The sequence below is a fragment of the Podarcis bocagei genome (assembly GCF_964188305.1).
Source record: "Podarcis bocagei genome assembly, chromosome: 7".
NCBI lineage: Eukaryota > Metazoa > Chordata > Lepidosauria > Squamata > Lacertidae > Podarcis > Podarcis bocagei.
The window spans coordinates 74,252,088-74,265,827 of record NC_138132.1 but is presented as its reverse complement, the minus strand read 5'-3'; the positions used below and the strand labels follow the sequence as shown (position 1 = coordinate 74,265,827).

General features: G+C 46.4%; 2 long non-coding RNA genes across 4 annotated transcripts in view; one reads left to right on the top strand and one right to left on the bottom strand.

Moving 5' to 3' along the window:
- The window catches only part of LOC308591155, a 116,083-nt gene extending 106,207 nt beyond the window's left edge, over positions 1 to 9,876 (top strand). Inside the window, exons 2-3 of the long non-coding RNA XR_014009999.1 lie at positions 8,137 to 8,500; positions 8,917 to 9,876. This is a non-coding gene — a long non-coding RNA (uncharacterized lncRNA). The remainder of the gene's footprint in view (positions 1 to 8,136; positions 8,501 to 8,916) is intronic.
- LOC308591157 overlaps positions 8,187 to 13,740 on the bottom strand; it is a 46,949-nt gene continuing 41,395 nt past the window's right edge. For 2 of the 3 annotated variants that reach the window (XR_014010001.1, XR_014010002.1), the window contains 3 exons: positions 9,884 to 9,970; positions 8,603 to 8,682; positions 8,187 to 8,323 (listed from right to left, as the gene is read on the bottom strand). This is a non-coding gene — a long non-coding RNA (uncharacterized lncRNA). The remainder of the gene's footprint in view (positions 8,324 to 8,602; positions 8,683 to 9,883; positions 9,971 to 13,740) is intronic. The other variant, XR_014010003.1, reaches the window with a different exon arrangement.

The following is a 13,740-nucleotide window of genomic DNA, read 5'->3' as shown; positions in this document are numbered from 1 at the left end:
GAGTTGGCGGTTGCTTCAAGATGGCGGACGTGGCTGTTCGTTGGAGTAAAGACCGTCTTTTTACCTCAGGAGGGGCTCGCGGGGGGGGGCGGCGGAAGGGGAAGGGAAAGCGTGGGGGGGGCTAATTTGACGGCGGGGCGATAATAAACGGTGGCAAAGGCTGCCGTGGTTCCTGAGCATGTGCAGAGAGCCGCCTCCGTTGCCTCAGGAAACGAGCCCCGCCGAGTGCGGAGCCAGGCCCGGGGGTTACGGGGAAGCCCCCACTCCCAGGGCGGGGGGACCTTGGCCTGCCAGCCTCGCTCGCTCTCTCGCCCTACTCTGCAGGGCTGTTGTGAGGGGCCGGGGAGCGTCGCTTGAGGGAAAGAGCGAGTGCTGAACAGGGCTGCTTCGTGTTCCAGTGCAAATGCTAGTATGTTAAATTCCCCCATAGCTCCCTCGAAGTCTCACAGCGTAGCAACGCTAATAGTCCCGCTGAAGGGAGACTTGAACTCGGGGCTTCCCGGCTTCCCCCGTCAACTCTGAGCTGCTGCAGCTGATTTCAGCTTTTCTTTGTGGTTCCCTTTGGTGGAAGTTTTGGAAACTTTGGTGGCTGCCGTCATAGGGAAGACGGGGCTGGTGGTGGGTGGGAGATATATATTGCATGGCCCTTGAGGTGTCCTGTTTATGCCTCCATAGCCTCTTCCCTTCACCAAGTGAAGGAAACCCTGGTGACCCTGCAAAACAGACCCATAGCCTATTCGTCACTCCCTCCCAGTGTCCTTTCCATCCTTGGCACCAGAATTAGACGTCCTACTCCAGCAGGATATTGTCATACTTCTGTATCAAGCTAGAAATGGGGGCTCAGACCTCCAGGCTCCCAGAGGCAAAGTGAGTTGGATCTTGGAGACCTCATATCGCAGTTCTACAAAAGGCGGCCATGGTTGGTTAGAGCGTGGTGTTGATAATGCCAAGGTTACAGGTTTGATCCTTATAAGGGCCACCTTCATTTTCCTGCATTTCAGGGGGCTGGGCTAGATGACCCTTAGGATTCCTCCCAACTCTGCAGTTCTATGATTCTAACATCTTTAAGGGTCTGGAGGCAGGGCACACATCTTGCATCTCCAGCTTAAAAGAGTAGCACCTTAAAGACCAACTAAGTACCGTATTTTTCGCTCTATTGGACGCACCGGACCACTGGACGCACCTAGTTTTTAAAGGGGGAAAATATTATTCCCCCCCAGCCCCAAAGAGCAAGGGACAGGCTGTGTGCAGCCTGTCCGCTTCTCCCAGAACTCAGGGCTGCGGGGGAAGCCTGGGTTCCCCCCCAGCCCCAAAGAGCAAAGAAGCCAAGACAGCGAGCGGGATCCATAGCCACTCAACCTCTCCAGCCAGGAGCTAAACCTCTCCAGCGCAGCTAAAGAAGAAGACAAGGCAGCGAGCGCGATCCATCCCGCTCACTGCCTTGGCTTCCTCTTTAGCCTTGCGCAACGGGATGGATCGTGCCTGCTGTCCACCAGGGCTGGACTAGATGACTCCTGGGGTTCCCTTCCAGCCCTGCAATTCTATGACCTTGGAAGGTGTTGGGGGTCTCCACCACTGGAGGCTTTTAAGCAGCAGTTGGGGGACCATCTGCCAAGCGTTCTTTAGCTGTAATTCCTACATTGTGAGGGGGCTGGGCTAGATGACCCTCGGGTGGCCCTCCCAACTCTATACAGTCCTACACGTCTGCGGCAGGAGATCCACAGCCACTTCGCACAATGCCCACTCCCAATTTTCATTGGAGAGACATGTGGCTTCAGTGTCTAGGTAGGTACACCCCTACCTGCCACTCTCCCCCCACCCCACTTAAGCCGAGGGAATTCCTGCCCAGAGAAGCTCCCAGGTGAGGCAAGGGTTAAGATCTACCTCTGGTAAATAGCTTTCCCTTTTCTCTTCTTCTTCTGTGCTATTTCCTTCTTTTGTGTTTTGTTTAATCTGTTTTTATTGTATACTAAAATAAAAGCTGCAAAGTTTCCTTTTTTATAATATCCCCCCCCCCAACTAAAACGTTAATCTAGATAAAAACACTGATCCAGAGGAAAAGAAGGGGGTGGAGAAAGGACGAAAAAAGAAAAATAGGTAGAGATAGAAGTTGGCTTCTTTAGCCTTGCACAGCCTCCCACGGGATGGATCGCGCTCGCTGCTCGGGCTTCCTCTTTAGCCTTGCGCAGCCTCCCCGCGGCTGGAGAGATTGCGCAAGGCTTTTCTAGAGGAGGGAGAAGGGACTGACTGACCGCGTCAGTCCCTTCTCCCTCCTGGGGAAAAGCCCGCAAGAGCCGCACAAAGCTTGTGTGTGGCTCTTGGGGGCTTTTCCTGCTTGCCTCCCCCCCTGCATTCGCTCCATAGGACGCACAGACGTTTCCCCTTAGTTTTTAAGATGGAAAAAGCTGCATCCTATGGTGCGAAAAATACGGTATAAGCTTTCTAGGTCTGAAGCAGAGGTTGCTACAACTTTATAACTATTGATTACAGTTGCTACAACTTTATAACTGTTGATGACTGTTGGTTCCACAGGGAAGGGCAAGAGATTTTTAAAGGGATAAAAAAGGTAAAGTACCCCGACAGTCACAGACGACTCTGGGGTTGCAGCGCTTATCTTGCTTTACAGGCTGAGGCAGCCAGCTTTTGTCGGCAGACAGTTTTCTGGGTCATGTGGCCAGCATGACTAATCCGCTTCTGGCACAACGGAACACCAAAACCAGAGCAACGCACGGAAACACTACCTTCCCGCCGGAGCAGTACCTATTCATCTACTTGCACTTTTTTGCATGCTTTCGAACTGCTAGGTTGGCAGGGACTGGGACTGAAGAATGGGAGCTCACCCAGTTGCGGGGATTCAAACCGCCGACCTTCTGATCGGCAAGCCCAAGAGGCTCAGTGGTTTTAGACCACAGCGCCACGTCCTTTAAAGGGATGGATCACCAAAATTAGCTTTAGCATGTATATAGTGGTACCTCTGGTTATGAACTTAATTCATTCCGGAGGTCCATTCTTAACCTGAAACTACTCTTAACTAGAGGAGTGCTTTTGCTAATGCAGTCTCTTGCTGCTGCTGCACCGGCACATGATTTCCATTCTCATCCTGTGGCAAAGTTCTCAACTTGAGGTAACTCTTCCAGATTAGCGGAGTTTGTAACCTGAAGCATTTGTAACCTGAGGCCTTTGTAACTCAAGGTACCACTGTAATGGTACTTGAATCCAATATCTCTATTCAGACCAGGTCTCTCCATAGTTTTTAGTTTGGTAATTCAGAATATCTGAAGAAGTGTGTATACACACCAAAGCTCATACCTAGAATGCTTATACCTAGTTGGTTTTTAAGGTGCTACTGGATTTAAAAAAAAATAATGGGGAAAAGACTCTCTTAAAGACTCTCTTAAGACAAAGACTTGATTCTCTTAAGGGAGTTCTTTTTGGATATCTTTTAATATATTTCTTTTAAATCTTTCATCTTGTTATTTATTATGACTACGACAGACCAACACACCTGCCTACCTACCTACCTGAACCTTTAATTGAAACTACCATGAGTTAATAAATGACTGCTAAAGATTTGCAGTCTGATGGCAGTCTGGATGGTCCAACATGGAAGGGTCCCATGGTATGGTCTTGCGGGTGCAGTTTACCCAGATTTCTCTCCTGATCCTCAAAAACCAGAACCGGCTTGTAAGAGCCCCAGATAGCTTTTTTAAAAATGTGTGAGTGTAAAGCTTAGTCTCCTGGTGTCCATAATAAGAGTCTGAGGAGCATGCATTGAGTGTATAGCCTCCAGGAGTTGCTTTTATAATCAAGGCTAATACAAATAAATGTGGCTCATTATCTCTGTGATTGAGCTAGTTACAGGGTCTTTAATAAAAGACAACCTTTTAAATGAGGTCCGTTTAAGAGTGGATTTACAGAAATGCTGGCTTTGGTAGTCTCCCGGTCAGTGTTTCCCACTGCTTCTGAACTTTCAGTTTTTATGCAGAAGAATATTCAGGCTGTAAAATGTAGAATGCAACAAACCTTTTGGCCTTGCTTTCCTTGAATGAAATTGCACTCAGTTTCTGATGAAAAGGAGCTCTAGCTATGACCTTTGAACGATTGCCAAATTTAACTTGACTTGTTGGGTAGTGAATTGGGCCAGGACCTGATTCGGATTCACTCTGTGCATACGGCACATGCACTCTTATCTCAGCGACTTTGGAGCAATGGGTTAAAATGAGATTGGGGGTCTGTTTGTAACTTTGGGGAGAGGGCTAGAAGTAAAAGAATTCAAATGATAATTTAGGGATACAAGCTTTTCAAGTCCTTTAGGAAGGCTGGAAAAATCATGGCGTGCTTTTAGGCACCACCACCACAATTTCACAGGTTGGCAGCCAGCCTTTAGTTACTCCTCATAGAGCTAGAGCAGGCATGTCCAACCAGTGGATCGCCATCTACCGGTACATCCCCAGCTGATCCTGGTAGATCACGGGACCCTTATTGATTGTGGGATTAAATAAAGTTTACTGAAAGTTAACAAATAAAAGCTCAACAACTCTGGGCAATCCATCCACCCCACACACGCTCCTCATCTCTCCAATGACAATAGGTAGTTTTTTTATACTGGGAGTAGATCACAGTCTCTTGGGAGTTGGACGTGCCTGAGCTAGAGAAATGGCTTAAAGCTGCCATTTAGCAACATTTGATCTCTAGCTGCTCATATTTACATGTTTATTTGCTTACATTTAGCCTTCTCTTCCATCATGGAGCCCAAAGTAGCGTACATGCACATGCGGTTCTCAGGCAGTCTCCCACCCAGCACTAGCCAGACCTAGACCTGCTCAGCTTCCAATGGCATCATGTTCCTTCTGACCCTACCCTGGGAATATATAGATCAAACTGTGAATAATTTCATTGTATGCCGACTTCCTGACAAATTAGATGCGGGCTTTTGAGTTTCATTCGCCTGCATAGCCAACTCCCAATTGGCCCTTCCTTACTCAGAGGTATCAGAGAAGGTGAGGCAGAGTTTTGTTGGCCTGCTTTGACTTGCTTTTATATTCTGTTTTTACTGAAAAAAATATATATTTTCATGGATAATTTTAACAAGATAACACAGCTGACAGCAAGTCCAATGTGTTCTCTGCTGCCATGATAAATATTTTTTGTCAGCACCAGAGACTAATTGTGCTAATTGCTGCCACCCACTTCTTGGGTGCTGGATGGGCCCTTCAAAGCCAGAAAGAAGTCCAAGGTGCTTGGTGTTGGGCAGGGTTATAATTGGGCCTTTTCAAGTGTGGGCTGGTTTGTTTTTGTTCATGAAGAGTTTTTCTTGGGCTGGGCAGCTGCCTAAGCTTTTTTTTTGGGGGGGGGTGCTGTTTTCATATCCTCTTCTTGTGGGAAGCTTCAGTGTGGGAGGTGCTTTGTAAGAACAACTCAAAGTTTTCCTGATCTTGTCTGTTCAATCTCTAGGTATTTCCACAGAGAGGAATTTTAGAGCAAGACTCCTGCTGAAAGGTCAGAAAGCGGAAGTGAAGGCAAAGGTGCCTGCAGCTGCTGCTCCAGCTCCAATGGATGCCTGGAAAAGTGCAGGCCAAGCACCTGGGCAGCAGGTCAGTACGGAGAAGGGCAAATGAAACCAGAACTCTTGAGAGATTTGTCACAAAGAGGCATGTCCTTCTGCTCCCCCTATTTGGGGCTGGAAGGGAGTGGGAGGGGGCAGATTGGCTGTAACAGCAGTAAGCATTACAGTCCCATTTCATCCACTTCCTAGGAGAAGGAGGTACATCCGGGGTCACCAGTTGTGGTTCTTGTGGCATCCACGGAATCCCCTCCCCATTAGCCTGGTGCTGAAAGGTTATAAATGTTGTCACCAGGCAGACCTTCCTGGAGAGTAAGTGCAGGAACTGCGGTGAATTGTTTTTTGCCTGTATCTTCTCCGTTCTTGTGCAGGATTCTTTCTGAGAGTTGATTGCATAACCTCAGAAGCGAAAGAAGGGGCATTTCTGCCTGAATCCTGTGGATCTTGGTGGCTTGGTAAATCCTCCTTGTTTTGCGATGCTGCTTCAGCTGCCAGATTCCACCTCAAATGTCAAGGTGAAGAGGAAACCATGCTGTTTGCTGTGCTGTTCTCTGCACAAAGTACCAGCAAACACCAGAAAGTAGAGAAGAAGACTGTGCTAACCTAGCTTTGGCCAAAGCAGAATGACCTCCTGGCATGGTTGAGATTGCATAAACAAGCAGTTGGTAGCCTCAGCCTTCCGCCCTCCTCTCCTCCTCTCACTCATGGCAATGCCATGCCTCTCATTCTGCTCTGTATGTCCTTTAGCAAAGTTCTCTCCATGGCTTAAAGAGCTGTCAGCCATTTCTGGCTTGGCTTAGCCACCCTTCTGGTCTGTGTGCTGCTCCTACATTGGAGTAATGCATCACTTACACTTACATCATTTACACAACAACATACAGTGCAGAGCTAATAATTTTATTAGCTTTTGAAGACTTCTTTGAAAGGAGTAGCTGAACCCAGAAGAGTATGGTTTCTTGGTAATGTCTAGCCACAACTCCCAGTCATGCTCTTGAAGAGGCATCACATAGAAGAGATACATACCCTTTGTTCATTCTTTGTGATCTGTGCCACAGGCCTCTGTTGGCAAGAAATGGCAAGCTCTTCAGAGGGGAAAAAAGCATTGTGTTGTTAGCCTTTGGCCAATGTAAAGTGGCACCTAAGGGGATGAAGACATCCATGTGTTTGAAGACTCAAAAGATGAAAGGGATCAGTTCTAAAATCACTGAAGACTGCCTTGTATTTGATGACTTGCCTAGTAGCCACAGGCAACCAGGATTTTCATGCAGGTAACTGAGCAGCCAGCTCACTTGATTTCTTGGCTAGCTATAAAGGAAGAGTAGCCTTATCTCATCCAGAGTCAGCACAAAAACACAGTGGACTATCAGAGTGTCTCTCCTCCACTATCCATCATGGAAGAAGGCACTTTTTATTGTATTTCCATGCTGACTTTGGAGAACGGGGCAAAACAAATATTGCAGGCTAATAACTTTTTGACTTACAGTGGTACCCCAGGTTACAGATGCTTCAGGTTACAGACTCTGCTAATCCAGAAATAGTACCTCGGGTTAAGAACTTTGCTTCACGATAAGAACAAAAATCGCGTGGCGGCGGCAGTGGGAGGCCCCATTCGCTAAAGTGGTACCTCAGGTTAAGAACAGTTTCACATTAAGAATGGACTTCCAAATTGAATTAAGTTCTTAACCCAAGGTACCACAGTATTTGTAAGGCTAGCTGAAGAAGTACCCTTCTCCCCTTTGTGTACAAAATGGAAGCAGCAGGATGAAGGAGAACTGCTGCTGCATCCTTGTTGAGCTCTTCTTGTCCTGGCAAGAGTACAGCTATGGGGCTGGGGCCCTGTGCTGTAGGATCACCCTATACTAGTTATTAGAGGGTTGAGATGTTGTCACGTCACCAGAAAAATGGATGGTTGTTTTCAACTCTTGCACAAAGCAGAGACACAAATACCTAGACAGGGGCTGGGATCTAAGGAATACTCATGTTTATATGCATGTCTGTATTGTGTATATATGTGTTTGTGTCAAAAAAGGTTCTAAAATTTAAGCTCCATTGAGAAACGTTCTAAATTTAAATATATTTGTATTAAATTTTTATTAAATTTTCAACAAAAGTAACAAAAATAAAAAACAACAACAACCACAAACAAACACACACACACACACACACACACACACACACACACACACGCAGCATCCAATCTATGCTTCCTTGCAGGCATCCCTTGCAGTCAACTGCCGTGTGTGGAGATAGAGAGTGAGGTTGTGCATTAATAGCAGCCAGCTTCTGTTTGAGGAACGAGCAAGGGAAGCAGCACCCTGCCAGGAATAGGTGGGGCAGTGACAAGCTGTAGGGGGACTGAGATGTACCTCCCTGTACTTAGGTCATGCATGTGATGGTCTCCAAGGCTTGGCAAAGGATTTCGCTGGAGAAAGACCCCAGTGGCTCCTCTTCAGTAACTTCCTGTTGTGATGGATTAAGTTGCAGGATTCCTCAGACTTGGCCCTCCAGATGTTTTGAGACTACAATTCCCCTCATCCCTGACCACTGGTCCTGCTAGCTAGGGATCGTGGGAGTTGTAGGCCAAAAACATCTGGAGGGCCGAGGTTGAGGAAGCCTGGTCAAGTGTCTCTGGAAGCATTATTTCATGGCTCAGACTCTTTGCCCTCAAATCCTTTAATCTGGCAGTCCCATTTTCCTCCATTCAGGTCCAGTCACCTGGCTCTCTGGTGCTCGCATGGTGGTCCCAGCTTTGAGCGTCAGCTTCAGGGATGGCAGTGAGAAGATCGTCTTTATGCTTTTCCTCACCAGCTCTGACCTGAGCTGTAAGTCTATGGGTGGTCGCAAAGCATTGAAGAGGAAAGAGAAAGAAGGGGAGAGGAAATGATCCAAAACTCACAGGAAAAGTGCTAATTCAGCAGCTGTGGAGCATAATTATGGGTAAGTCCGGGTACAACATGCACCCAGCAGCAAGGGAGGTGCCAGAAATAGGTGGGGCAGTGACATGCTGTAGGGAGACTATAAGTACCTCCCCGTACTTACGTCTTGTGGGTGATTGTGTCCATGGCTTGGCGGAGGACGGAAACAGAGAAAGACCCCAGTGGCTTCTCTTTTATAACTTCCTGTTGTGGGGGAAGCACACAGCATGTCAGAGAACTGGAGACACCATCTCTGCCACCACCACACCAAGCGCGCTCGGGGTTCCAGCACCAGCGGTTGCTTGGTATATGATAAAAAAGAAAAACACTACCGGTATTTTATTCCCTGAATCTAATTGACTTTTTTCTTTTTCTCTCCAATTTTAAGGGAGCGGCTTATATATGTCTCTCTCCCCCCCCCCCCCATGAATTTTAAAGGTGCGGCTTATCTGCGGATGTGGCATATATCTGGGCCAATATGGTATAATCGAGAGAACAAACAACAGGAGTCCATGGGGAAATGAGAGCCATACCTTCCTGATGCTACGGAACTGGAAGAGGACTTCTGTCACAATGACCACAGGTCTTCTGGCTATGCCCCAAACGCCATTTTCCCATAGGCAAGGATGATACAGGCATTCCTCTCGACCATATTCTGGACGGAAAGATTGAGAAAAGTGTGTTTGGAAACCTTAAGTGCAGTAGGAAGAAGTCACCATTCAGTTGGGACCTTTTAGCAGTTGGGAAAATATTAGTAGTCAGTAAGTCGTGGAGTTGTGCAGACTTACAAGATTCATTTTTTCCCTCCAGGAAACTCATACTACTGGCAAGTCACGTGTCTCCCATCCTATATTTGTGCATCTGGTTCTTCCTGACCAAATGTAGAACCTGACATTTGTCCCTACTGTATTTCGTTTTGTAAGTTTGGGCCTTGTTCTCCAATCTGTTGAGGTCATCTTGAATCCCGATTCTGTCCTTTGCGGCATTGACTACCCTTCCCAGTTTGGTGTCATCTGCAAATTTGTTGAGCATCCCCACAATTTCCTTCGTCCAAGGCATTTATTTAAAAACAGGTGATCAACAACAGGCCCAAGACAGAACCCTGGGGCAGGATTCATTCTCTTCCAATTCAGCTCTGTTTTTGTAGATAATAGGAACCCAGAGGCTGTTTCATAGGCTTTGGTGTGAATGTAAACAGCAGCTAAGGACCCAATCTGCCAGGATCGTCTCAACCTGGTGCCCTTCAGATATTGTTGTGCTACAGCTCCCATCGTGTCTAACCATTGGCCATGCTGTCTGGGGCTGATGGGAGTTCCAGTTCAAAACATGGATGGGGAAGGGGCACCAGGTTGGGGATGGCTGACCTACACTCTTGCAATGCTCCTTTTTCATTTGGCACCCTTACCTCAAGCATCTCATTCTTCCTAGCTACGACTGTGTGGCCGAATTCCTTCAGTGCCATCAATATTTGAGATATGTGGCGATATGAAGCCTAAGGAAAATGATGTGTGTCAATCATGTCATTTTCTTTATTGCAATCAGTGATCATGAGGGATGGACGATAAATCTGATTGCCTAAGCACTGAAAGACAAACCTATCAAGGGGGCCCGCTAGGGGCGCCTTGGAAAATGGCCAACAATACCATCTATCCAGCTTGTACGAGGTAATTAGAGGCTGATTATGGGGAGTAAAATCAGTCTCCCTCGTCTCCCTGGGAAGGGGAAGACGCTGTACTCACCCGCGGATGCCATAAATCACCCCCGAGTTCGATTGAAGGAGGGGGTGAGGCACAGGGTGGAAAGCCCTCAAACAGGCTTGGAACTCCTGGAAGCTACTTTCAGGAGCGAATCTGGTTGCGTTGCTTAAAAAGAAGAAACAATTGGAGAAAGTAAACGCACATGCTTCAAGAGAGGTCAGGAGTGTTTTTATCTGCTAATTATTTTACCACTGAGATGAAGAAGATTGGGACGGAAGGAATAGAGATAACATCAGAGAATCGCAGACATGTTGGTAGGAGGAATGGAAAGGGGGGGAGACTTTTTACTTTCTTATGTGCTTAATTTAACAACCCTACCCCTTAAAGAACTCTCTCTGTTTTGACCTGCTAATAATTTTACCACTGAGAACGGGACGGAAGGAACAGAGATAACATCAGAGAATGGTAGACATTTTGGTACACGGAACGGAAAGGGGGGGAAGACTTTCTACTTTTTCATGTGATTAATTTAACAACCCTCCCCCTTAAAGAACCGTCTCAACGACTAATTTGCAAGAGGGTTTAAAAATGAACTGTGTAGGGAAAAAATATGAATTGAAGGTTTTATTCTGTGAAAGATTTGGAAAAGAAAAGAGTCTCTTTCTGTGACGCAGTAAGAAATTGGACTCGATATGGACAGGCAGACCTTCGCTGCAGGATATAGGGTCTAGGGAGGAAAAGCCGTGGACCGGTTATCAGCTTGGGATCGTAAAACTTAAAAGGCTACCTTCCTGGAGGACTAATTTATGATGCAGCGGGTCTGGAAAGTTAATGAGCGGACATTTAGACTGTATTTCATCGGAGTGACAAGATCGAGTGTCTGCTTGAACGAATGTCCTGATTATTGGATTTCTGTGAGAGATTTACGAGAGAGCATTACAAAAGCCCACACAGAGATATAAACTTTCTTTCAACCCACTTGTGGAGAGAACTCGGAGGTGACAGAAAAGGAATATGAGTAACAACAAAGAGTTGAGAAGATGGGACTGGAAAACATCAGAAAAGCAGCAGAAATATAGATGTATGGACTCCGGCCAATCGAGAAGCATGGGTATCCCCCACAAAAATTTATAATCCGGAAAATATTTGGACTTTATGATGTGGACTGATATAATTTGGACTAATTGGTATGATATGTGTAATTTGGTAAATGGAAACTTAATAAAAATCATTTTAAAAAAAGAAAAGAAAGACAAACCTATCAAATCTACACTTTCAGAAAGAATATTTGAAACAAAATATTGCTGTCTTTTAAAATTCGCACAGGTATGATTTTTGCGATGTACTCATACAACCTGTGTTTGCATAAATGCACATATTGGGGAAAGTGCATTTTAAAAAATGCATAAATGTGCTACATTAGTGGGATTTGCTCGCAAAACATGTTTATCAGGAGAAATTTGCACTAAAATTATGATAAATTTTCATGAGCATTTAAAAAAAAAAAAGATTTGATGATTGCTGCAAAATGTGTGGAACTGAATCGAAGAGTGGAGAAATGAGACACTGAGAGAACCAATTTGGACAGATCCTTCCATCCCAGATAATAGGGGTGGTTTAAATATCAGTTTTTGTGGATTCTGACCAGACCACACCTCCCAGACTCATGTGCAGCTCGCAGTGCAAAGATGCCTTGCATTTTGACTCCTTTGAATCTTGTGATACAGTTCTTGGCTTCATTAAACACCAAAATACATTAACATGCATCATTTATTTACTGGAAGTATTTGTAATCCACCCCTCACACAGAGGCACCAGAGCAGAAATATACACCATCTAAATCAGGGTGCTCCAATTTTCCATATCAAGTGGGCCGCAAGAGTAGTTCATCACGGAACCTGCTGCACACTGTGGGAGTGGGGAGCAAGGCCACACCCGGCCCTCATGCTGGCTTCCCAAAGGTAGACAAGTGAGGCGCTGGGATTTGGGAAGGAGGCGCAAGGCCCTGGCAGGACCTAGAGCCTTCCCACCTTCTTCCCAAAGCTGGGAAGAGCTAACTAGGCTATGGGAAGGAAGTTGGAGGACTCTAGGACCCTGACAGATCCCTCATGCCTCCTTCCCATGCCCAGCACCTTGCTTACCCAGCTTTGGGAAGGGAGTGCAAGGGCTACAGGTGTGTATGGGCGCCTCAAAGGTTGCTGAGGGCTGCCAAGAAAGGCATTGTGGGCCACATGTTGGCTGCTCTGATCTAACCCAAAATTAAACAAATCTGCCCCAGATACAGGGAATGCTGAAAAGCGGTTCCTACTATAAGGAGCATTGAGGGTGTGACTGGGTGAGCACGAAATCCTTGGAGGGTGATGTAGTTGGAGGAACGAAGGTCAGGAGCAGAGACTAATCAGGAAATAAGGACAGGGCTGGTGGGGTCTGTAGGGTAATGTCAGGGACTGGCTGGATGAGTAACAGTGGTGGGCACTGCCTGGCCAGGGGGACCTCAGACGACGACCCCTAAACCCTGGATCGTGGTGGGGAGCAGCCTGGGGGACAGGAGGAGCTGGGAGTCCCTTACTCTTCACATTCCAGAAGGATGTCTACCACTGAGTTCTTCCGTTCTGAGACGAGGTTGCACACTGCAGTCTTGATGTGAGGTGGCCACTGCCATAAGTGTCTTTTTTTGTCTGGGATCCTGTGGAGATGTTTGTAAATCTCCTTCACAATCATGGGCAGCTGGAAGAAGATAAAAGAAGACCAGGATGAGAAAGTGTGGTGGACCTGAATGAAAACGAGGAATTTGGGGGAACGATATATGACTTTTATCTGTTCAAAGTGATTATACCCCTCAAATGAAAACAAAACAAAACAAAACTGAAGCTTTTGGGGTTATAGGGCTAGAAGTTCAAAAAAAGATGGTTATTTGTGTATGTAACTACAGCAGCTAGGATTCTCTATGCACAGAAATGGAACAATGAAGAAGTTCCCAGCAGAAAAGAATGGATAAGCAAAGAATAGATCAACAAAGCTGGCAGCTAAAATAAGAGAACCATGACTGATTTATGTTTAATGGAAGTCTTTTTGGGACTATTTGAAGAAATATAATATCACAAATTCGCGAGCAGGATTTGAACTGAGCAATGGAAATAATTGGAGATGATTGTATTTTTGCTATGATACAAAAGAGTGAAGTTGGGGTGCAGCAATATGATAGAATAAAGAAACACCATGGAAAATGGGATGGAAAGTAGGAAAAAGGAAAATTTATTATCTATTGGAATTTTATGTATTGGAGACTGCATCTGCTGCTCAGCGGCTGGGCAGTCCCAGTCCTGCTGGCTCTCCTCCCCCCTGACATCCCTTTTGAGGACAGACCTGCAGTTGCTGAGCGACAGGCCAGGCAGGCTCAGAGGATGAGCCCACCCCCTCGCCTCAGTCTCCGTCTGCTGTGGGAGACTGGGCTGTGTTGTTGCTTGCTGCGCATAAAAGCTAATTCCATTTTATGCCTCTTGTTCTTTCCTGCCCCATGAATGGCCTGTGCTCATCCCCCACAGCTCCTTGACAGGTGTCCTGG